The sequence below is a fragment of the Callithrix jacchus genome, chromosome 5, assembly GCF_049354715.1.
Source record: "Callithrix jacchus isolate 240 chromosome 5, calJac240_pri, whole genome shotgun sequence".
In the NCBI taxonomy this organism is placed as follows: Eukaryota; Metazoa; Chordata; class Mammalia; order Primates; family Cebidae; genus Callithrix; species Callithrix jacchus.
Window position 1 is genome coordinate 51,756,353 of NC_133506.1, and position 25,636 is coordinate 51,781,988.

Consider the following 25,636-nt stretch of genomic DNA (forward strand, 5'->3'; position numbering starts at 1 on the left):
TGCTAAATGCATCATACATTTGTTTTTCTTCCTTACAACCAGAAGTCTCTTCACTAAAACAAAAAAGAAAAAAATGCCAAAGATATATATTTTTCTGCATTGGCCCTTCTAAGAGAACTCTGCTACCAGCCAGGGCTCACATAGCCCCTCCCATGCAGGAATTCCAATTAAAGTAAAACATGGTCTTTAGAGTCACATGATCATCAATATGCATAAAAGTGACACCAAACCAACATCAAATGCCTAATTACCCAAATGTCTTGCTCAGGTAACAGTCTTTACATAAGCAAAGTTTCTTTGGCAAATCATCTCGTTTAGAGAAATTAAAGTCAACTTTGAACACAGGTGATTTCTCACCCTCTTAACAGCCTCTCACAAAATAACTGGAAAAGTTTCTCATCATCTGACATACCAGGTAAACATGGCACCGTTGAGCCATTTTATTTAGCTGGGAAGTTCAGCTCAGCAGAAGCCCTCATTTGTGCTTTCATGTGACTGGTAAGTAGTTCTTCACTCAAGAGAATCCTCAGGATGAGACCTCTGCCAAATTTCTCTTTGAAAAAAGAGTCAGGCCTGGGTATTCGCTCTTCAAACAGCATAAAATCCAGATGTGCAGGTAACAATGGGAAGGGATATAAGGGCAGGCCCATTCTGTGGCTGGCTGAGGGGAAAGGGTACATCTAGAGTATATCATGACCCTGGAACATGGTAGTGTGGGGCCTTTAAGACGAGTTCAGAGAACTTCATGAATGATTTCCGGGAGTGTGGAGGAGGCCGGCATGTAGCTGACTGATGAATCATTCACCACCGCACAGATGTTAACACAAAGAGTTCTCTTCATTCTCTGCACTCATGGTGTTCTGCTGTGAGCGTCCAAGTGGACCCATTTAACAATAAACCAGTCTTAGTTTAGAGGGTAGGAATTCATATTCACTCTGCAGCTGAAGGGCTGGGCAGATCTAAGAAGGTCTAATTTTGATGCAAATCAACTTATTCTGCTGTATTTCTCACTAAGTTTTTTTCTCTGGGCCCCTGTTACCCAGGGAAAGTTAATTCAAAGCTGACTCCCTCTCACCTCCTAAACGTTGGTATAGCCTGGTTTAGCCTAGGGCTCAGAGTATGATATTAAGTTTGTAAAACAGGCTTCTTTTGAGCTAATCAGCATTTATCAAGTTTTTAAGGGCATCTAGGAAGTCCTAGTAACAATGAGGTGTATTCAGGGTGGAGGGGAAACAAAATTGGACAGTCTTTATGTGTGCATTGTCAGTGTGTTAACTTCTGGTTTCAGCTACCACAAGTAAAGAGTTGGGAAGCTGTCACTCCCATCCTCAAAACAAGAAAAAGGTAGACAAAGTGAAAATCAATGACTTTTCTTGGACCCATCAAAGAAGTGAAGTTGCAGGGCAAACTGTAGACCCAAAATCCAGAGAGAAAGAAAAAGCCACTGGAACTATAACTGGCAAAAATACTTAGATGGTAATTTTGATGAATTGCTGGAGGCTAAGTAGGGTCTAGATTGGGAGCTACTATCTTAGGGGAACCCCATGATTCCATGGACTTTACCTCCAGAAACCCCACCAGGTTTTCATGAAGATCCAAGTAAGATGCCCAGGTGACTCTGGCAGGAGAAGAACTGTAATCCTTGCGCAATGAATCCAGAGCCTTCCTCACTTTTGAAATGATTGCCCCAGTCAAGCTAATTAACATGCTCATTGTGCACCCTAAATATATACAATTCTTATTTGTTAATTATACCTCAGTAAAGATGGAAAGATAAATAAAATCCTATCTGAGTGCATAAGAATAAAAAGCAGAGGAGTGGGGACTCCTCTCCAGGATAAAGACATTGCCAGAACTTTATCCCAGCTGGTAGAAGGGCATTCTCCCACTGCAGCCCCCCCCAATCCTCCTTCCTCACCTAAGAGGGGAAAAGCATAGTTATAAGAGGTCAAGGCTTCAAGCATATGGACTGGGAATTCTGCAATCGGGGAAGAGAGTGGGGGCTGGGTACATAAAGTTATGGAGAAACACTTGTGAAGGCCACAGCAGAAAGAGACAGGTGCACTAAAGGACTGGGATTTAACTGGAAGATTCTAGAACTGTCCCCCTCCCCTACCACTTACTACCATGCCAACAGGACTCCAGTGTAGTGATAGTGGGTTACAGCTAAAAGAGCTGCAAAACAGGGACTCTCTTGGAGGAGCATAAGCTTAAGAGGAGAGAAGAAAACAAGGACAAATTTGAAGCCTCTGGTATCTACAGCAACAGCAAACATTAAACACAAAACACTCAGATTCTTAGTCAGATTATGACAAATCCTCACCATATAAATAAATCCTGACCTATTCACATCAGATCCTAATACTAAGAAAAGCATGGTCTGAAGAGTCAAAGTGAGTATCAGAACCAGACTCAGATATGACACAGATGTTGGAATTATCAGTTTAAAAATGTTGAATAACTGTAATTAATGTGTTAACCCCTTATTCTAAAAAAAAAAAATAAGACAACATTCAAGAATCAAATGGAAATTAAAAACACAGCACCAGAAATAAAGAAGGCCTTTACAAGCTCATCAGTAAACTGGATACAGACAAAGAAAAAAATCAGCAAGCTTGAAGATAGGTCAAAGAAACTTCCTGAACTGAAAAGCAAAGACAAAAGAAAATTGGGAAAAAAAAGTAGAAAACAGAGTGAGTACTGTGGAACAATTACGAAAGGTATAACATTTGTAATTTAATACTAAAAGGAAAAGAAAGAGAAAAAGGAACAGAAGAAATATTTGAATTATGGCTGAGAACTTCACAAAATTAATGATAGACACCAAACCACACATAGAGGAAGCTTTGAAAACAACAGTTGGAATAAATACCAAAATACACACACACACACACACACACACACACAAATACACACAGACACACAGGCATATCATATTCAAATGGCAGAAAATGAGAAACAAAGAGAAATCTCAAAAAAAGCAATAGAGGGAGAAAGTATCTCACGTATAAAGGAACAAATATATGAATTACAGTGGACTTCACTTCAGAAACCATGCAAGTCAGAAAAGAGTAGAATAAAATATTTAAAGTGTTGCGAGTGGAATTCTAAAATTCTATACCTGGTGAAATTATCTTTCAAAATTGAAGAGAAATAATCCTTACCAAACAAACAAAAATGGAAAGACTTTATCTTCAACAGACCTTCCCTGGAATAAATGTTAAAAGTTCCTCAGGCAGAAGGAAAATGATGCAGTCAAAAACCTGAATCCATATAAAGAAAGGAAGAGCATCATAAAGAAAGAAATGAAGAGAAAATCTCTTGGTTTTTGGGTTAGTCAGTGCTCACATTTCTATAAAGAAATACCTGAGGCTGGGTAATTTATAAAGAAGCAAGGTTTAATTGGCTCACAGTTATGTAAGCAGTACAGGAAGCATGATGCTGGCATCTGCTCAGCTTCTCAGGAGGCCTCAGGAAGCTTCCAATCATAGTGGAAGGGAAAGGGGAAGCAGACATGTCACATGGCCAGAGCAGAAGCAAGAGACAGAGCAGGGAGGGGCTGTACACTTTTAAATGACCAGATCTCACAAGAACTAACTCACTATCATGAGGACAGTTCCAAAGGCGGTGATGCTAAACCATTCATGAAAAATTTACCCCCATGATCCAATCACCTCCCACCAGGCCCTATCATCAACACTGAGGATCACATTTCAATATGAGATTTGGGTGCGGACAAATATTCACACTATATCAGCTTTCTCATGTTTAACTGATCTAACAGATAAGCATCCACTTAAAGTAACAATAGTAACAATGTATTTGGTGATTATAGCATATGGGTGAGTGAAATGAATTATAGTAACATCACAGAGACAGGAGGGAGGAAATGGGCAAACACTGTTGTAAGGCACATGAAGCAGTATAGTGTTATTTGAATACAGATCCAGATTAGTTAAGATATGTATATATATTGTAAATTCTAAGATAACCACTAAAAGCATGAAATCTGTATTGCCTACCATTTCCACCTGAATGTTAGCAGCAAGAGGCAGAGAGCTCATCTTGTTCATCTCTAAGTCTCTAGTGCCAGACACATCACAAGCTTCATGAAATATGTGTTGGGTGGAATGCTAGATGGTTGGGCAGATGAACACTTGGATGTGTGAACAAATGAACTGATGATATATGATCCATGCTTTCATGGGAATTATAACACAGCAATTTCTAATTATTTCTCACAGAACTCTAATACCATATGATGTTAATAGCTGTGCCACATTATTAAAAGTTCTTCTATGCTCAAAAAAAGTTTTGAGAAATGCTCACTTAAGGAAATTAAACAAATTAAATTAAATTTCACTTAAGGAAATTTCTCAACTGTGAGATAATGGATACCATGCACTTTTCCTAGAATTTAGCACAGCTGTTATTAGGCACTCGGTAAGATAATGACATTAATAAAACCATCATAGAGTCATTAACTCATATTCATTCATTCCACAGGTATGCATTGAGCACCCACTATATTACAGAAACTGAGCCAGGGTATAATGGGAGAAGAATGAACAGACCTCTGCCTTCGTGGAAGATAGAAGACAGACATTATTTCAATAGTTTCACAAAGAAGTATAAAATCACAATGAAGGGGAGCAGGGGAGGGAGGGGGAGCATTAGGATAAAGAGTTAATGCATGCTGGACTTAATACCTAGGTGAGGGGTTGATAGGGGCAGCAAACCACCATGGCACATGTTTACCTATGTAACAAATCTGTGCATCCTATACACGTATCCCAGAACTTAAGATTAAAAAAAAAAGTAATCTACAGATTCAACACTATCCCCATCAAGCTACCATTGACCTTCTTCACAGAACTGGAAAAAACCACCTTAAACTTCATATGGAACCAAAAGAGAGCCCGCATAGCCAAGTCAATTCTAAGCAAAAAGGACAAAGCTGGAGGCATCACACTACCTGACTTCAAACTATACTACAAGTCTACAGTAATCAAAACAGCATGGTACTGGTACCAAAACAGAGATATAGACCAATGGAACAGAACAGAGGCCTCGGAGGCAGCACCACACACATACAACCATCTGATCTTTGACAAACCTCACAAAAACAAGCAAAGGGGAAAGGATTCCCTGTTTAATAAATGGTGTTGGGAAAACTGGCTAGTCATGTGCAGAAAGCAGAAACTGGACCCTTTCCTGACACCTTACACTAAAATTAACTCCAGATGCATTAAAGACTTAAACATGAGACCTAACACCATAAAAACCCTAGAAGAAAACCTAGGCAAAACCATTCAGGACATAGGAGTAGGCAAGGACTTCATGATGAAAATACCAAAAGCATTGGCAACAAAAGCCAAAATAGACAAATGGGACCTAATTAAATTCCACAGCTTCTGCACAGCAAAAGAAACAGTCATCAGTGTGAATCGGCAACAAACAGAATGGGAAAAACATTCTGCAATCTACCCATCTGACAGGTTAATATCTAGAATCTACAAAGAACTAAAACAGATTTACAAGAAAAAAACAAACCCATTCAAAAGTGGGTGAAGGATATAACAGACAGTTTACGAAAGAAGACATACATGAGGCCAATAAACCTATGAAAAAATGCTCCTCATCACTGGTCATTAGAGAGATGCAAATCAAAACTACATTAAAATACCATCTCATGCCAGTTAGAATGGCGATCATTAAAAAATCTGGAGACAACAGATGCTGGAGAGGATGTGGAGAAATAGAAACATTTTTACACTGTTGATGGGAGTGTAAATTAGTTCATCCATTGTGGAAGACAGTGTAACGATTCCTCAAGGACCTAGAAATAGAAATTCCATTTGACCTAGCAATTCCATTACTGGCTATATATCCAAAGGATTATAAATCTTTCTATTATAAGGACACATGCACACGAATGTTCATTGCAGCACTGTTTACAATAGCAAAGACTTGAAACCAACACAAATGCCCATTGATGATAGACTGGACTGGGAAAAAGTGGTACATATACACCATGGAATACTATGCAGCCATAAAAAACGATGAGTTCGTATCCTTTGTAGGGACATGGATGAACCTGGAAACCATCATTCTCAGCAAACTGACACTAGAACAGAATATCAAACACATGTTCTCACTCACAGGCGAGTATTGAACAAAGGGGAACACATGGACACAGGGATGGGAGCATCACATACTGGGGTCTGTCGGGAGGAATGAGGGGAGGGACAGTAGGGGGTGAGGAGTTGGGGAGGGATAACATGGGGAGAAATGCCAGATACAGGTGATGGGGATGGAGGCAGAAAACCACATTGCCATGTATGTACCTATGCATGTTCTTCACATGTACCCCAGAACCTAAAACACAACAAAATATATGTTCTTTAAAAAATTACAATGAAGTAGTATTTGGAGAAGACAAAATAAGGCAAACAGCCTGGTCTAGGAGGTCAAGGAAAGCTAACCAAGCAGCTGAGAACTAAAGCATGAGGAGGAATTAATATGGCAAAACAGATGGGGAAACTGCTGGGAAATGTGGCCCAGCAACGAAAATAAGTTAAAATCCTAAGCAGGAGAGATCATGACACACACAACACGCTGAAATGAGGCTAACGTGGCTGGAAGGAAGGGTTACATGGGGAAGACAAGTCGAGCCTAAGAAGGCAAACAGGAGCCAAGGTAAACAGGGCATTGAATGCCAAGGTAAGGACTTCAAAGCAGCTGGGTAACTATCAGATATGCACTGTAAGAAGATCATTTGGGGAGAAATTGCTGATTCTATTAGGTTGGTGTGAAAGTAGTAATTGTGGTTTTTGCCATTAAAAGTCATGGCCCCAACTGCAATTACTTTTGCACCAACCTCATAGAATTGAAACAGAGACAATACAAGTTTAGCCCAGAGCATCTTGTAGTACAGAAAGTTAGGAAGTGTTCAACACACACACACACACACGATGCAGGAGCCAAATGAAACACCTCCCAATGACCAAAGTTAGAACAACTTCAGCAACAAAACAAATAAAGTGGTAGTAATTATAAACCAAAATAGAAAATAAATTTCCATGAGTCCATACCGATATAAACAAATGATTGAATGAATAAACAAATAAATAAGTAAACGAATGGGAGAACTGAGAATAAAGCTGTGCAGAAGAATTCCAAATAATTTACATCCTTGAGGAGTGCAGTGTAACTTCCCACTGTTTACATGTGAGCTAATAGTGACTTTCTTCCAAAGAGAAGAGTATGAGAAGGAAGAAAACGCAAGTAACATCACAGCAGAGAAACTTGACAATCAGTACCTCAGCCAAGTGATCAAGCTTCACATCAACGGTCATAAATCACGTCAGTTGGATGTACCTTCGCTATTGTGTGATGAGAACAGCGCTCTTTGCCTCTGTGATCTTCCCCTCAAAAACTCATAGCCACAGTCTGTTCATGAGAAAACATCAGACAAATCCCAACCAAGGGACATTCTACAAAATACATGACCAGTACTTCTGGAAAATGTCAAGGTCATCAAAACAGGGAAAGTCAGAGAAGCTATCACAGCCGAGAGGAACCGAAAGTGCTGTGACTGCTAAATGTAATGCGTGGTTCTTGGGATTCAGGAACGGAAAAGGGGAACCATGGGACAATTAAGGAAATTTGAATAAAGTGTGGACTTTAGTTAATAATAATGTATGAATAATGGTTCATTAATTGTGGAAAATGTACCATATGTTAATAATAGAGGAAACTGGGTGTGAGGTATATGGGAATACTTTGTACACCTTCACAATGTAAATCTAAAACCATTCTTGCCTAAAAAGATACTTTTAAACAAGGTTGTTTTGACAATATTATCAAGATCCATGTGGTAAAGACTAGAGTAGCTGGGGCTGGTGGCGTCGGGACCAGTTCGGAAGCTGTTGCAGTTACCTAGGCAGAAAAAGATGGTGGCTTGGGCTGTGATCGTAGAAATAAACTTGGGAAAAAGAACACGATGCCATTATCTAGAAGGATATGGAGCTAGAAGAGAAGAATGCCTAGGACCAAGAGTTGAGTAACCCAAACATATAAGGATGCAGTAAATGAGATGATTCTGCAAAGAAGACAGAGAAAAGCATCCTGGCACCCAGATTTTGGCATTCAAAGACCATTCTCCAAAAAAAAGAGCTGAGCTGTTTCTCATAGGTTTTCCTTAGAAGTATGTACACAGCATTGAAAACAGAGCCACACACACACAGCATACCCTCCGAAAACTTGATTCCCAGAAGTCTTATGGTGAGAGTCATGTAACATTGCTTAAATGAAAGTGAGAAATGACACGTTATGTATGAGTTTCCTAGAGCTAGTGCAAACGTACCAAAGACTGGGTGGCTTAGAACAGAAGTTTATTCTCTCAGTGAGCAGGGCCATGTTCTCCCTGAAGGCATCAGGGGAGAATCCTTCCTCCCTTCTTTGAGTTTCTGGTGATTGCTGGCAATTCTGGGCCTTCCTTGGCTTGTGGCCACATGACTCCAATCTCTGCCCCATCATCACATGGCCTCTCCCCTGATGTCTCTTCTGTGCCTTCGCATGCTATCCTCCTCTCTGTGCAGGTATCCCAACTGTCCTCATCTTACAAGGACACTAGTCTTTTGCTATGGACCATTCTAATCCAGGACAATATCATTGTAACTTGATTACATCTGCATGATTTTATTTCCAAGTAAGATCACATGCACAGGGGCCAGGGATTAGAACTTGGATATATTGTTTAGGGGAATACAATCCGGCCCACAACAGATTCCACGGCTAGCGCAGGGAAAGATGAACCTGGAACATCTTTTGGTGGCAGACAGTAACAACATGTTCAAAAAGCAATGCAAGCATGTCAGAAGAACACAGGAGCCATTTGGCCAATGACCAATTCCAGAACAACTTGAGCCAAAAAATAAGTAATGATAGTAATGGATTATAACCCAGAATAAATATCCATAAATCCATACTAATACAAAGAATTGAAGAAGCAAATAAATGATGGGCAAAATGCAGCTTTTTCTTATAAAAGAATTCTAGTTAACAATCGTAGAAGGAATGATGGAAACAGAAAATCACTTGACATCTCCTCTTATATTTCTGACATATACCAAATACCAAATTAATGACTGACAAATACCAATGTAATGATTGTTACAAGCATGAACCCTCAGAAGATGCTAAAATCAGTGGGAAAATTAGTATGAAGAGAAAAGATATTAGAAAAATCTCAGCCAAGCACAGGAGTGTACACCTGAAACCCAGCACTTTGGGAGGCCAAGGCAGGTGGATCACTGAGCTCAGAAGTTCAAAACCAGCCTGAGCAACATGATGAAACCCCATCTCTATAAGAAATACAAAAAATTAGCCAGGTATGGTGGCACAAACCTGTAGTCCAGGCTACTTGGGAGGTTGAGGTGGGAGGATCACTTGAGCCCAGGAGACAGAGGTTGTAGTGAGCCAAGAGAACCCTACTGCACTCCAGCCTGGGTGACAGAGCAAGACCCTGTCTCAAAGAAAATAAAAGTCTCAAAATACCTCCCCACAAGACACCTATTAACTACAAAGAGAAAGAAATAGTAACTTTACAGGAGAGACACTTAGCAGAGACCCCCTTCACCAAGTGACCAAAGCCAACATCACCAGTAATGAGCCATATCGGCTTCATGTAACTCCTGATAGCGAGCACTGGAAATAGGGCCCAACAGCACTTCTGTGGTGTTCTTATTAAAAATGCATCACCTAAATCTATCCATAAAGAAAGAAATCATAAAACCCAAATAGAGGGGCCTTCTATAAAGGAACTGACCAGTACTCTTGACACTTTTGAAAATGCTCAAGGTCATAAACAACAAAGACTGAGGAACTGTTCCAGATTAGAGTAGACTAAGGAGCTGTGACAACAAAACACAAAGCAGGCTTCTGACCTGAATCCTAGGACACAATAAAGAGCAACAGTAGGCTGGGCACGGTGGCTCATACCTGCAATCCCAGCATTTTGAGAGGGATTAATCCAAGCACTTTGGGAGGGATTACAGCAGGAGGCAGGTGGATCATCTGAGATCAGGAGTTCGAGACCAGCCTCACCAACATGCTGAAATCCCGTCTCTACTAAAAATACAAAAATTAGCCAGATATGGTGGTCTGTGCCTGTAATCCCAGCTACTCGGGAGGCTGAGGCAGGAGAATTGCTTAGACTCTCGAGGCAGAGGTTGCAGTGAGCCAAGATCATGCCGTTGCATTCTAGCCTGGGTGACAAGAGCAGAAACTCCGTCTCAAAAAAAAACAAAAGGAGCATTAGTGAGACAAAGGGCAAATGTTGACAATGATCTGTGGATTAGATAATAGTATTGTATCCGTGTTAATTTCCCGGTTTCCCTAATGACATTCTGGTTATATACTATGGAAAAGCTGGGTGAGGATACCACTTTTGCAACTCTTTTGTAAATCTAAGATTATTTTGAAATAAAAAAATTAAGAACGAGATGAAAGAGAACAGCTTTGAAAGTCATTTTAGAAGAGAAATCAACAGGACCCGGTAATAGATGAGCATCGGTGAGGGACAGAGACGTCATGGAAGATTTCTCTCCAGATTTCTCCCTTACATAACAAAATGACAGTAAAATTATTCCCTGAGAATAAAAGCACTGAGAGGACCATTTTGGGGAAGAATATCAGGGGTGAACTGGGGACAAGCTGAAATTGAAGTGTCTTTGAAAGATCTAAAAGGAAATATCAAGTAGGCAGTTGGACATATGAGTGTGGTGCTTGGGAACTAGGGATCTGTGGGTGAAAAATTGCAAATTGTGCATATTGAAGCCATGCACACATATACAACTGCCTAGAGAAAAGGGTATAGGCCCAAGAGTTTGGTTACTCCACATATAATGACAGAGTAAAGGAGATAAGAAGTGTTCGAGAGTGCCAAACTATGCAGAGAAACCAAATAAGCTTAGAATCAAAATATCCCCATTGATTTTGTAACACGGAGGTCACTGGCGACTATTGAGGATGTTTTATTTATAAAGCACTTTCATATAAACAATCTTATATGACCCTCACCATAATACTTCTGGGAACTGAATTTTCAGAGGGTATCCTATGTGTGTGGTTCTGTTTTCAATGGCTTATACACACCTCTAATGAAAATCTGTTGGGTTTTGTGACACTGTATGATTGTCTTCATTTTCAGATGAGGTCACTATCGTAGGCTGTATCTAAGGTGGCCCCCATCGCCCCCACCTCTGACATTCATGCCTTTGTGTACTCCCATCCCTTCACTTCTAACCAATAGAATATGGCAAAGGCTGTCACTTTCATGATTAGGTAACAAAAGGTTCTGACTTCGGTCTTGCTAGCAGATCCTACCTATTACTGCCTTCTTGGCTTGCATGCTTTGATGAGGCAAGATGTGTGTCAGATAGGCCCACATGGCAAGGAACTGAGGGCTGCCTCTTAACAGTGTACAAGAAACTGAGTCCTATGAACAAGCATGTGAGCTTGGAGACACGTCCTTCCCCAGCTGAGCCTAGAGATGACTGCATTCTAGCCAACTTCTTAACTGCAGCCTATAAGAGACTCTGCAGCAGAGGACTTGCCTGGATTCATGACCCAAAGAAACTGTGAGATTATAAATACTACTGTTTCAAACCTCTGAGTGTTGCGCTAATGTGCTGCACTGCAATAGATGACAGATGCAAGCCATGAAGGCTCTGACAGGTTAAGGCTTCTGTGCTGCGTATTCGCCCTTGATCTCTCCAGATTCAATCTCCACTATCTCTATTTGCCCTAGAAGTGAATTCTACAGGCTACTCAAACAGCCTCCTTGGGCTCCGGCTTCTGGTTTGGCCAATGGGTGGCACCAGGAGAAAGTCAGGGAACAGAAAGAAGCAGAGTCAGCATATCTCCGCTCTGCCTGCTGGGACGAAGATTAACAATGACTGCACTTCTCTACACAAGGCCATAGCTCCTAGCAATTGGTCCCTTTCTCATAACCTTAGGTCTCCCTGAGTTCCAGGATTCTCTCTCATTCATTCATTCTCTCTCTCTCTCTTTCTCCTCTTTCTCTCTCTCTCTCTCTCTCTCTCTCTCTCTCTCTCCCTCTCTCTCTCTCTCTCTCTCCCCCCGCTCCCTCCCTCCCTCCCTCCGTCCCTCCCATGACATACTGGTTATGCACTATTGAAAAGCTGGGTGAGGGTACCACTTTTGCAACTGTTTTATAAATCTAAGATTATTTCAAAATAAAAAATTGTTACTCTGGCGTAGACTACGAAGACGTGACAACACATACTATGGAGACGTCCTCCATATAAGGACCCAGTAAATCATCACTACAACTCCATCAGCAAAATAGCTCATTTTGCTAAACCAACTAGACTCAACCTCCCTGCCTCTCTCTGTCTCCCACTCACCCTCTCAGGCCTAGGGGCATAAACTGCCTGCTGCTGTGGCTGGCCCTGGGGCACTTCCCCAGTCCCAGCTTATATTAAAAGTAATGGCAAAACTCACAATTACTTTTGCACCAGCTTAATATTCCTTAATTCTGCCCACGCCTTTATAAACAATTCTTTCCATTGACCTCTTTTATTCATCCCCTTTGAGTGTTCCGTCTGACTCCAGCCAGTGTGCTAACAGACACAATCCTGGGACATTAAGTTTCAGGACCTCGAAATTACTTATTTTAATGGAGCAATTAATTACTCCTCCTCTCGCACAGCATAAGCACAGAGATTAGAGATGTGCCCTCACATGGTCAGAATGAACAGCTCAGGTCAAACCAGAGCCAGCTGCCAGCTCCGCTGCTTACAAACCCTGTGAAAAGTGACTGAATCTCTTTGAGTCTCGATTTCTTCATCTGCAAAGTGAGGACAATACCAGACGTAACATAAATTGCAATGATAGGGCTGGGCACAGTGACTCATGCCTGTAATCCCAACACTTTGGGAGGCTAAGGCGGCAGGTCATTTGAGGTCAGGAGTTCGAGACCAGCCTGGCCAACAAGGCAAAATCCTGTCTCTACTAAAAACACAAAAATTAGTGCCTATTATTTCAGTTACTCAAGAGGCTGAGACATGAGAATTGGGAGGCTGAGACATGAGATTCAGAAGGCAGAGGTTGTAGTGAGCCAAGATCATGCCACCGCACTCCAGCCTGAGCAACAGAGTGAGACTACATCTCAAAATAAATAAATAAATAAAGTTGCAATGATAATAAACTTATCTAAGGTGCATGGTACATAATAAGGACCCAGTAAACCATCACTACTACAACTCCATCAGCAAAATAGCTCATTTTGCTAAACCAACTAGACTCAAAATGCCATTTTGTATTGTCAGCAGCCCTGGGTGTTACGCTAATCATTAGTTCAATAGGCAGACACACAGAGGGTGCCAGAACCATCCACAGAGATATCACTTAACCCATTTTTCATGCAACAAAGCCCTGCAGAGCCGCTGTCGTGAGCATTGCTCACCAATATTGTGTTCGACTTTTTGGTTCAAAAGAATCACTTGGCTTGTTCAACTAGTGCCATTGTCAGCCCCTCGGTGGCATTCAGAGAGTGGAACTGGCCAAGGCGTCTTGTCACATCACATTTTCTCCTCCTGCGGTCATACACGGCCCAGGCAAGTCTTTGAAAGTGCAAAAGCACAAGGCAGGGCAAGAAGAAAATGGGAATCTGCACATGGTGACATTACCAGAAACGTGCTTTGACTTCCAGCTGTGGTTCTTAGAAAGGGCAACATTGTATGCCACGTTTATGACTGCTCCAACTATGTTTTAATGAGTCCCTGCATGCTGACAGGAGGGCCACTTAAACAGGAGTAATTGGGTCACCATGGTTTCCGGAGGACAGGGGACAGGCTGCAAGGTCTGAATCGTTGGCAGAAAAGCAGCTGATGGACCCAATTCAAAGTCACTAGGAGGGGATAATGGGCTGGAAATAGGACCAGTAGCCAGAGCCTACCCAGATGGATGCCATAACTCATCCCAGAGTGCAGCTCGGCCTGGTGGTTACCACCCTGCTTCAGTGAGGCAGGCTGGAGTGAGACTTCCCCAGAAGTAATCTTTTGTGCTCCACCTTCATGATTTTTTTAAGTATATATATGTGTGTGTGTGTATATATATATATATGTATATATATATATATATATACATATATATATATATATATATATACATATATTTGAATTTTAGGTTCAGAGTACATGTAAAGAACATGCAGGATTGTTGCATAGGTACATACACGACAATGTGGTTTGCTGCCTCCATACCCATCACCCGTATCTGGCATTTCTCCCCATGTTATCCCTTTCTAACTCCCTACCCCCCATTTTCCCTCCCCTATTCCCCCCCGACAGACATCAGTGTGTGATGCTCCCCTCCCTGTGTCCATGTGTTCTCATCGTTCAACATCTGCCTATGAGTAAGAACATGCGGCGCTAGATTCTCTGTTCCTGTGTCAGTTTGCTGAGAATGATAGTTTCCAGGCCCAACCATGTCCCTACAAAGGACACGAACTCATTGTTTTTTATGGCTGCATAGCATTCCATGGTGTATATGTGCCACATTTTCCCTTATCGCTCACATCCTGCTCTTCTATTGTTTACTTAATTTTCTTTATTTATGTCCACTCAATATCTTATGTAACATATTTTAATTCCAATTTTATATTATAACCACCAATGGAAAACCAGCACCATCTGCCATCAATAGAAAGCAACAATTAAAATAAATACAGCAACAAGTACTGTTGCAAGATCCTGGCTGGACAGGATTACTGCCTGTGGAATGGTCTAAGCCTGAACTTACTGTCTTGATAAAAATGGTTGGCAAGTGTTTAAGCACCAAGTGAGATGTTTTTTCCTCTAATCAGAAACATTAAAAGAGAATGGATCACAGAGTAAATTTCTGACTGCGTTATTCGGTCTTATTTTATGGTAAAAATCACCTTGTAATGCATCTGCAGGCCTCTTGTCACGTAAGCCACAACTTCCCATTTGGAATACGGTGTGGTCTCTCCACAGCTGAAGGCCAGACCTAAGAAATAACAACCTCAGTCATGGTTTGTGAAGCTGACGCACGTTAAAGAAATAACTATTGCAACTGATCTTTTCCAAGTGCACCTGCCACCATCTCATTTGCTCCCCAGATGCCACCCTTTGGGAAATGGCAGGATAGACTAGGCGTCAAGCCCCACTGTCAAGAGCACATGGAATGCTGTATCTTGTTGGATAGAACAAGCATGTCCCAGTGAAAGAATTCCATCCTTTCTGTTGCTGGCCGGGAGTTCCAAGGAAACTCTTCATAACCAGAACAGTGTTGGAGACACATCTGCCCTCCAAGGACACTGGAGGTTAAGTCTCCACCATGTGCCAGCTATGGTCCTATGTGCTGAAGACACAGAGAATAAAATGTGCAAATTCTCTACTCTCACAGTTTATAGTGTGGTTGAAGGAGACAGACAGTAGGCAAAGACATGCCATAGCACGTGGTCACAGATGCCATGAGAAAGAGGACAGAGAGTGACGATATGAAATGGCCACACACACAGGAAGCCCAGGAGGGCCTGCAGATAGAGTAGCTACTTGGGAAAGGCCTGCGTAAAATGAAGCAGCAAGTCCATTTGTCTATCAGGGGAGAAAAATACACCAAACAGCAGAATCAGCGACAGCAAAGGCCATCAGCAAGAGCCTGCATCTGACGAGCAGCAGGGGAGACGGTTTGGCCAGAGCTGAGTGAAAGTCCAGGTGGTAGGAGGCGTGGTCAGCAGGCAGCTAGGAGACCGGGGGTGAGGATGTCGGCAGTGACTCTGAAGTAGAGGATCGGCTCTGGACGAGCTTAAACGGAGGAGTCAACCTTGTCTAACTTACAAAGTAAAAACACCACCCTGGCTGGTGGGCAGAGAATGGACAATAGGGAGCCAGGGCAGAGGCTGGAAGACCAGTTAGTATTCCACCACTAAACCATTTTGTTCATTCCAACCATTTTGTCTGAACAAAATGGTTCAGACAAGACAGGACAGTGTCTTGATGCAGGGATGTAGCAGAAGAGGTGACAACAAGTGGTCTCATTCTGAAGATATCATTGACAGGGTTTATGGAGGGACTGGAAATTGAATTTAAAAGAGGTGTGGAATCAAAGATGATCATGACCAATGCAAAAATGGAGTTTCATGTAGGGAGATGGAGGAACTTGAGTGAGGGGAATCAAAAATTGAGCAATGGGCATGTTAAATGAGAGATCCTTAAAAGACACACCGGGGAGATATCTACTGAGCAGCTAGATATTAATAGTGACAATAATAATATGTTCTTGAAAGCCCCCTCTCTGAATCTTGGGGTGCACTGCTAGTCTGTCTTCAAGTCTCTCCCACCCATCACACCCTCACCTTGAAGTTGGGTTAGAGACTCCTCTCTGTTTACACAGCCTGCAATATTTCCCCCATAACAGCATTTAACATATCTTATTACAATTGTCTTTTTGGTTCATCTTTCCCAACATTGTAAGTTCTATGACAGCAATAAACTTTTGTATATCCAGCACACAACATAAGCCAAATCAGAATTTTAGGGACTTCTCAACAATATCTCTGTCTTCACAACAACCTTGTGAGACACAGATAAAGATCTTTCTGTGAAAGAGAAAACTGAGACTCAAAGAGGTTAAGTAACTTGCCCAAGGTCACCCAGCTTGTAGGTGAAAAGGCTAAGACTTGAACTTGGGTCCCAGATGATCCAAAATCCATATCCTTCTCTACCCCCATGACCTACTGCCTTTCCTGTCTACTACATGGAGACAGAATTTACATGTTAGCACAAAATTACCTTACAGTGAAATCCTCTACTATGGTCTGAATGTTTGTGTACACCCAAAATGTGTGTGTTAAAATCTGAATCCCAAAGACAATTGTATTGAGAGATGGGGCCTTTGGGAGATGATTAGGTCACAAGGGTGGAGCCATCATAAATGAGATTGGTGCCCTTAGAGTCCCTACAGAGCTGTCTTGGTCTTCCATCGACCATATGAAAACACAGAGAGCAGGCACCATCTATGAACCAGAAGACCAACCCCTCACCAGACACTGAATGTGCAGGCACCCTGATCTTGGGCTTCCAAGCCTCCAGAACCATGAGAAATAAATTTCTGTTGTCTATAAGCCACCTAGTTTATGGTATACTTGTTATAGCAGCTTGTACAGACTAAGACACCCATGAAAGAGTTGTTATTTCTACCCCCTTCACTCTCACAGACTCCTTTGGAATATCTCTTTGGCCCAAACTGGACTACTTTATCCTAACTCCATAAACATGCAGGGAATTCAAGGGATAAATACTCGGGACATAATACAATGAGCCAGCTTTCCCTCTGGAACCCAAGGTACTTTTCCCACTACCCAGAATTTTTTTTTTTTTAGACAGAATTTCACTCTTGTTGCCCAAGCTGGAGTGCAATGGTGCCATCTCAGCTCACTGCAACCTCTGTCTCCTGGGTTCAAGCGATTCTCCTGCCTCAGCCTTCCAAGTAGCTGGGATTACCCACCACTGTGTCCTGCTAATTTTTGTATTTTTAGTAGAGACAGGATTTCACCATCTTAGACAGGCTGGTCTCAAATTCCTGACCTCATGATCTGCCCACCTCGGCCACCCAAAGTGCTGGAATTACAGGTATGAGCCACCATGCCCAGCTTTTCAACCCAGAATTTGAGATATCATGGATGGAGGAACCAGACAATCCAGGTTTGAGCAGTAAGAGGTTCCGTGTACTGTGTGACTTTGGACAAGTGGTTTAACCTCTCTGAGCCTCAGTTTCCCCTACCTGTAATAAGAATATTAATGAAGTTAACCTCACAAGTGATGAAAATTTTGTGAAGGTAATATATATAAAGGAATGTACAGGACCTGGACCAGAGCAGACGCTCAAAAACAGCAGCTACTTTTACTGTTAGGTTCTTTGATGGGTGGTGACAAGATTTTCATGCTGTATTCAGAATGGCAAAAGAAAACCTTGACTGCTCCCCAGAGCAGCTTGGAATCCCGACAGATATACCTCCCCTGCAGGATGGCAGTCTAAGCAAGGTCTGATTAACTTTGCCAAAGATATTTCTAATTTAAACTGAGTTCTGTTGGACAGCTCAGCTTGTCAGAGGAGAAGAGCACAACTACCATTGACCTTTTCAAACAAAGTTAATTGCTAGGGTTTTAAGGTTACAGATCTGAAATTTTGCCATATATTGATCCAGAGGTGCAAATTTTGCTCCTAATTTTTAATTTCCTCTTGAGGAGAAAGTAGGAATTTGCCTTGATACCTCCCATCTTCTCTGAGAGGAACATAAATATTCAGAAGGTTTCTGTGACCAAATCAACAGAGCCAATTATGCAGTGCCATTTCTCAAGTGAAGAATTTAACCAAACTACTTAGTTTTTCATTTATTTAATATTCGTTAAGCACTTCCAGCGGGCCAGGCAACATGGTAGGCTCTGCAGACACAATGATGTGCTAAATTTTACAGTGGAAGAGATAGATATGAATCAAATGCTTAGACAAACAAACAAACTGTACTGTATTTATATTGAGTAAGTGCCATGGTGGCTGGAGCAGGGCATTTGGGAGTGGTCTTCTCACAGGTGCAGGCAGTAAGTGGGTGCTTTGTCTGCAGGGGAGTTAGAAGTCAGTCTTCTTATCTTCTTGAGGTAGAGCACTTTCTCCAACCTTCCTCTTAGAATCACCATGGGATGAGAGAGTACAAGAGGGAAATCAAGACTGCAAAAGCAATCAGGTCACTGAGCAAGCCTTCCAGGAAGACGTTCACCTGGAGCTGAGATGGGAAGGAGAGTAGTAGTTAACCAGGCAAAGGAGAGAGAGCAGGGTGTCCCAAAGAGAGAGCATGTGAGAGCAATGACTCCATGCCCATGGAGAGCACGAGGTATCAGAGCAGGGACCAGACAGGCGGCAGGCATGAAAGGAGTGGGCCAGGTGAGGACTAGGAAACAAGAAAGTATAACCCAGGGAAAAAAGGAGCAATAACTACTCAGCTGCAGCTGATCTTCTTTCAAGAAAAGACAGAATTCCAGATTTTTATGTAAAATACGCCTGATTTTTCAAATTATTGACAATTTAAAAATTAGAGCATTAAAAAAAAAACAGCAAAGCACATCAGTTGGCTAAATTAAGCTTGCAACTTGAGCTACTGAAGAGGTGGGTACCAAGGAAGAAGGGGTAAGATGAGAATGAACCATCTCCATGGTGAGAATTAAATATGGCTCCTTTCCCTGCATCCATGGAACATGCATCCAGTCCTCTTGTGAGCTTATTTTTATTGTTCAGTTGTTTGTATTAGGCTTGAATTCATCCCCCTCCCCGAGGACTCTGTAAACTATTCCAGAGCAGGGATGGCTATCATCACTTTCCCATTCACTCTGTTGCTGGATGTAGCACTGGGCACTCGGTGGGTGTTCAGCAAGCAGTTCTTTGGTAGAATTTATCAGCCAGACATCCCATATCATTGCGTATTATTTTCCAGCCTCTTTAGTGAACCCAGATGGTTCAAAGCTTACTCTGAGAATACCTTCCATTTACTGAGCACATGCCATCAGCAGTCACTATGCTGACCACTTCACATGCATCATCTCAATTTATCCCCCTAACTCTCTCTGAGGTCTGAACTATTCTTCTGCCTGTTTAACAACTAGAGGGGTAAAGTTTGTAGAGATTAAGTAATTTTCTAAAAGTCACACACTAGTCAGTAGTAAAGCTAGGAACTGACCTAAAGTCATACATACTACAAAGAGCAAAGTTTTAACCATTATACTCCATTAAGATACAGCCAAAGGAATAACACCAGAAGTCTTTCGGCGTTAAAGATATTAGATCTTGAGAGATCATTAAAAGCTCTACTTAGAAATGCCTGCCATCTTTGTCTGGACAAACTGCTGTGAGTACAATTTGTTTAGCAGCTTTCCCTGGACAGCCATTGTTCATGCACAGACCTGTTTCTACCTTAACCTTCATGGATGCTAACAGGAGAGAAGCTTGGTCTGTTGCCTGTCATCTCACCAATACCTAAGACAAACACACCATAAAGCCACCAAGGAAACAGAATCATCTAACTCCCTTATTCCAGCTTCTTCATTTGTAAAATGTATCCCATATTCTAAAACCTAGGAAGATGTCCATGACACAGGGTTAGGGGAAGAAAGCAGGTTGCAGAATCATATGTAACACAATCCCACTTAAGAATAATAAAAAGCATAATGAACAATGTAAATTTTACTTAAATATATGTAATTTAAATGATTCTATGTGCACGGGGAAGCATCTGTGAGGAAATTCACCAAACTGCTAACAGTTTGAGTGGCAGCCTGAGAGATGGCAAGGGTGAGATTGTATGCTTTTCAGTTCTATATTGTTGAATACTTTACTAAAATCTTATGTTACTTTGTATTTGGAGTTAATAAGTCCAAAAGGAAGTCTACCATGCTTTGGAGTTTCTTCAAAGTACCTCCCTTCTTGGGCAAGACTGTCTGCCACTAGGCATTTACCCTGTGTGGTTAAGCAGCCTACCCTTGCCCCATCACAAGCAAGGGGTGCTTCCTCTCTCTCTGCAGACACTGGAGCTGAACTCCCATCAAGGCTTCAGTGTCCTAACATGGAAAAAAGATGGGCATGCTCACACATTAGATTTTGTCAGTAATAATCCCAACAGCAGCGACTACTGCCACCATTTATTGAGCACTTTCTCTGAGACACTCAGCTAAGAATTTTACATATTAAACCATTTAGTTCTCATAAAAAAAAAACTGTGGAGATGCTTCTGTCTTTACCCTCTTCTACTCTGAGAAGGGAGCTGAGGCTCACAGAGATGAAGTAATGTGTGAAACATAACAATACTGGGCAGCATGTACAGGATTCAAGACAAAGCCTCTGCCTACCCATCCAGCTACCAACCCTAGGTATTTATAAGAATATATCTTGAGGGCCGGGCACAACAGCTCACGCCTGTAATCCCAGCACTTTGGGAGGCCAAGGCGGGTGGATCACAAGGTCAAGAGATCGAGACCATACAGGTCAACATGGTGAAACCCCGTCTCTACTAAAAATGCAAAAAATTAGCTGGGCATGGTGGCGCGTGCCTGTAATGCCAGCTACTCAGGAGGTTGAGGCAGGAGAATTGCCTGAACCCAGGAGGCAGAGGTTGCGGTGAGCTGAGATCACGCCACTGTACTCCAGCCTGGGTAACAAGAGCAAAACTCCATCTCAAAAAAAAAAAAAAAAAATTTATCTTGAAGAATAAGTGCTACTATCATTATCATTGATCGTCATCATCATCATCCTTATCCTCAGGTAAACATACGCTGGGTGCCAGGTATGTGCTAAATGCATTAGTCAATAATTTGCTCAACTCCATCCTTCTGTAAGACGGGCAGCATTACCTTACTTATGAATAAGAAACTGAAATTGGCCGGGCGCGGTGGCTCAAGCCTGTAATCCCAGCACTTTGGGAGGCTGAGGCGGGTGGATCATGAGGTCAACAGATCGAGACCATCCTGGTCAACATGGTGAAACCCCGTGTCTACTAAAAATACAAAAAATTAGCTGGGCATGGCAGCACATGCCTGTAATCCCAGCTACTCAGGAGGCTGAGGCAGGAGAATTGCCTGAACCCAGGAGGCGGAGGTGGTGGTGAGCCGAGATTGCCCCATTGCACTCCAGCCTCGATAACAAGAGCGAAACTCGGTCTCAAAAAAAAAAAAAAAAAAGAAACTGAAATTAAGATAAATCAAGTCATAAAGCCACACACCCACAGCCACCTAATCCTGAACAAAGTCAATAAAAGTTAGCAATGCAGAAAGGACTCCCTATTTAATAAATGATGCTGGAATAGCTGGATAACCATATGTAGAACAATACAACTGAACTCTTACCTTTCTCCGTACACAAAAATTAACTCAAGATGGATCAAATATTTAAATCTCAGACCTAAAACTATAATAATCCTAGAAGAAACCCTAGGAAATACCATTCTGGACATGGGCCTTGGGAAACACTTTATGACTAGGTCCTCAACAGCAATTGCAACAAAAACACGTTTCGTAAGTGAGACCTAATTAAACCAAAGAACTTCTGCACAGGAAAATAAACTATCAACAGAGTAAACAGACAACCTACAGAAGAGAAGAAAAATATTCATGAACTATGCATTTGACAAAGGTCTAATATCCAGAATTTATAAGAAATTTAAACAACTGAAGAAGCAAGAAACAACCCCATTTAAAAATGGGCAAAAGACATAAACGGACACTTCTCCAAAGAAGACATGCAAGTGACCAACAAACATTTTCTCAATGCTCGTCATCACCAATCATCAAAGAAATGCAAATCATAACCACAGTGACGTATCGTCTCACATCAGTCAAAATGGCCATTATGAAAAAGTCAAAAAACAACAGATGCTGGCAAGGCTGCACAGAAAAGGGAATGCTTATACACTGTCAGTGGGAATGTAAATTAGTTTAGCCACTGTGGAAAGTAGTTTGGAGATTTCTCAAGAACTTAAAACAGAAATACCATTTGACCCAGGAATCCCATTACTGGGTATATATCCAAAGGAAAACAAATGGGTCTATCAAAAAGACACACACACTCACATGTTCATCACAGCACTATTCATGAGAGCAAAGGCATAGAATCAACCTAGGTGCCCATCAATGGTGGATTGGAAAAAGAAAACGCAGTACATATACACCATGGAATACTATATGGCCATAAAAAGGAAGAAAATCATGTTCTATGCAGCAACAGGATTGCAGTTGGAGGCCATCATCCTAAGGAAATTTTAATGCAGGAACAAAAAACCAAATACCACATGTTCTTACTTATAAGTGGGAGCTAAACATCAGGTCCTCAACAATAGATACTGGGGACTAGTAGAGGGGGCAGAGAGGGGGGATAAGCAGTGAAAAACTAACTATTGGGTACTATGCTCAGTTCCTGGGTTATGGGATTTGCATTTCAAACCTCAGCATTACACAGTATACCCAGGTAACAAACACGTAGTGTACCCCCTGAGTCTAAAAGTTGGAAAAAAAATGATAAAAAAATTTAAAAAGTTTAAAAGAATAGAAACAAAAAAAAGAGAGAAATCAAGTCAATGGCATATCAAAGATTATCCACAAACTACAAAATAATCAATATCCACACTGAATGTACAAACTTAGTGTTATCAGAACAAAGGTAACTTACCATTTGATTTTTCTTTAAGTTAGTCTCAAGATTACTCCAGCATACCTTAGCAGCTTACTATTTTCTGCTCTGTAGTTTAAACTGCCACAGTGATCCAGTTCTCTCTTCTATTATTATTATTATATTTCAGATTGAGTCAAAAGAAGGCTAGAATATTTGTGCAGCGGAGAAATGTCCTTACCTTTCACAATGGTGAGGAAAGAAATTTCAAACTTCCCTTAACATCTGCCATCCTGACTATATGAATGTCAGTGGAAACACAAATCACTATGAGATCTATAAATACAAAAGCAGGTTCCACAGTCGTGTCAAATGCATCAAATACATCCAATGCCAAAATCTGAACTGGCACATAGAGCTAATATGCTAAACGACCTACGGTTTCCCCATTTCCTCAATTAATCTCAGGGAATTACTTCATCTGTAAATAAACAATCTGTATATGTTATAAAGCCATAATGTTTTTAAGTTGAACAGGATATTGGAGGTCATCCAGTCTCATTCAGACTCAGAGATGTCAATGGCTTTCCCATCATTGAATGAACTCCAAAGACAACAGCAGCAAATAGATTCTAAAAGGGGTGCTAATGCCTGGGCACAGTGACTCATACCTGCAATCCCAGCACATGGGGAGACAGAGGTGGAAGGACCAAGATAGGGTTTGGCTATATCCCCACCCAAATCTCACCTTGAATTGTAGCTCCCATAATTCTCATGTGTTGTGCGAGGAACCTGGTGGGAAATAATTGAATCATGGAGATGGTTTCCCCCACACTGTTCTCCTGGTACTGAATAAGTCTCACAAGACCTCTTGATTTTATAAGGGGTTTCCCCTTTCTCTTGGATCTCATTCTCCTCTCATCTGCCGCCACGTGAGATGTGCCTGTCACCTTCCGCCGTGATTGTGAGGCCTTCCCAGCCACATGGAGCTTTTGAATCCATTAAAGCTTTTTTTGTTCTTTATAAATTACTCAGTGTCAGGTATGTCTTTATCAGCAGTGTGAAAATGGACTAATACAGACCATTTGAGGTCAGGAGTTTGAGACCAGCCTGGGCAACATAGCAAGACCCCTGTCTCTAAAAAAAATAATAATTTTTTAAAAATTAGCCAGGTGTGGTGACACAGGCCTGTAGTCCCAGCTACTCAGGAGGAGGAAATGGATCACTTGAATCCAGGAGTTAGAGGCTGCAGTGAACTATGATCACACCACTGCACTCCAGCCTGGGTGACAGAACAAGACTATCAAAAAAATTTTTTTCTTAAAAGGTGCTGCACAGGAGGCTTACAGGTGAAAATAGCAGTCATGCTCGGCTCTCTGAACAGCGTCTCAATCCAGTTCCAGAATGTCTTCACATGCCACTCCATGACTGGGAGATGGAACAGAAGGAACTTAGCCAGGTTACCCCTCCTCCCTCTCATTCAGAAGCTAAATTAGCTGTAAGACAGGACAACACAGGGTTGGGGGTGCTAGAAGGTTTGGGTATCACCTGAGGTCACATAATCAATGATCCTATAAAAACGACATAAGTAAGACTCTAAGACATATTAGTACTTTACTCAAAAGAGGTAGAAAACAGCTAAGTAAACCAAAAAACTAGATGAATATATTGATATAAGCAGAGGCTTATGTGGTCTTGGACATGCTGTGTTTCTACATATTAGCAATCATAATAATTACAGTACAATAAAACATATAACCAATAAGAATTCGAGTCTCTATTCTCATGAATCTTGATAAAACATAGGATATGATTCATACACATCAAAACACCTTTAAGAAATACTCTGTATCCAGTTCTCCCACTCATTGTTCTCCAGATGGAGATTAGCTGTTCCCTGATTCGCACCACTCCCGAAATCTTTCCTGGAAACCCAGCCTATGTGGCTTTCTTCTGACCTTCTCCCCTCTATACTTGGTCCCATTTTTTTGCTTGTTTATTTTTTCATTTGTTTCATTAGAAAATTCCCTTGGGCCTGACAGCTCCACTTTTGTTTTCCTTTGCCCATTACTCAAATTCTACTTGACAAAGGAAGGTTGAGGGCTGTTACCACATGAAAAATTCATTTTGAGAAGGCAAGGAAAAGGGAAAGACTGAAAAAATACATAAATTAATCTTGTTCATCCCATTTAAATACAAATGTTATGTGGATTTGCAAGATTTATTTCCGTATGTAGATGAAGAAACTTGTTATTGTCTTTTGATGATAGCAGCTTGTGATAAAAGCTGTCTGTTTATACCAACAGAATGCCAAGTGCCAGCACAGACATCATAGCATCTAAGAACTTGATCACTGAGGAGCAAGTAGCTGCAATTAGGTGGGAAAGCTCAGATCAGCCTCTTAAGAGTTCAGATAGGAATTTTTTTTAATCGG

At 41.4% G+C, this 25,636-nt stretch overlaps 1 long non-coding RNA gene across 1 annotated transcript in view; it reads right to left on the bottom strand.

Moving 5' to 3' along the window:
* The window catches only part of LOC128932063 (uncharacterized), a 269,075-nt gene that overhangs the window by 40,710 nt on the left and 202,729 nt on the right, over positions 1–25,636 (bottom strand). Inside the window, exon 4 of the long non-coding RNA XR_008481382.2 lies at positions 14,972–15,060. This is a non-coding gene — a long non-coding RNA (uncharacterized LOC128932063). The remainder of the gene's footprint in view (positions 1–14,971; positions 15,061–25,636) is intronic.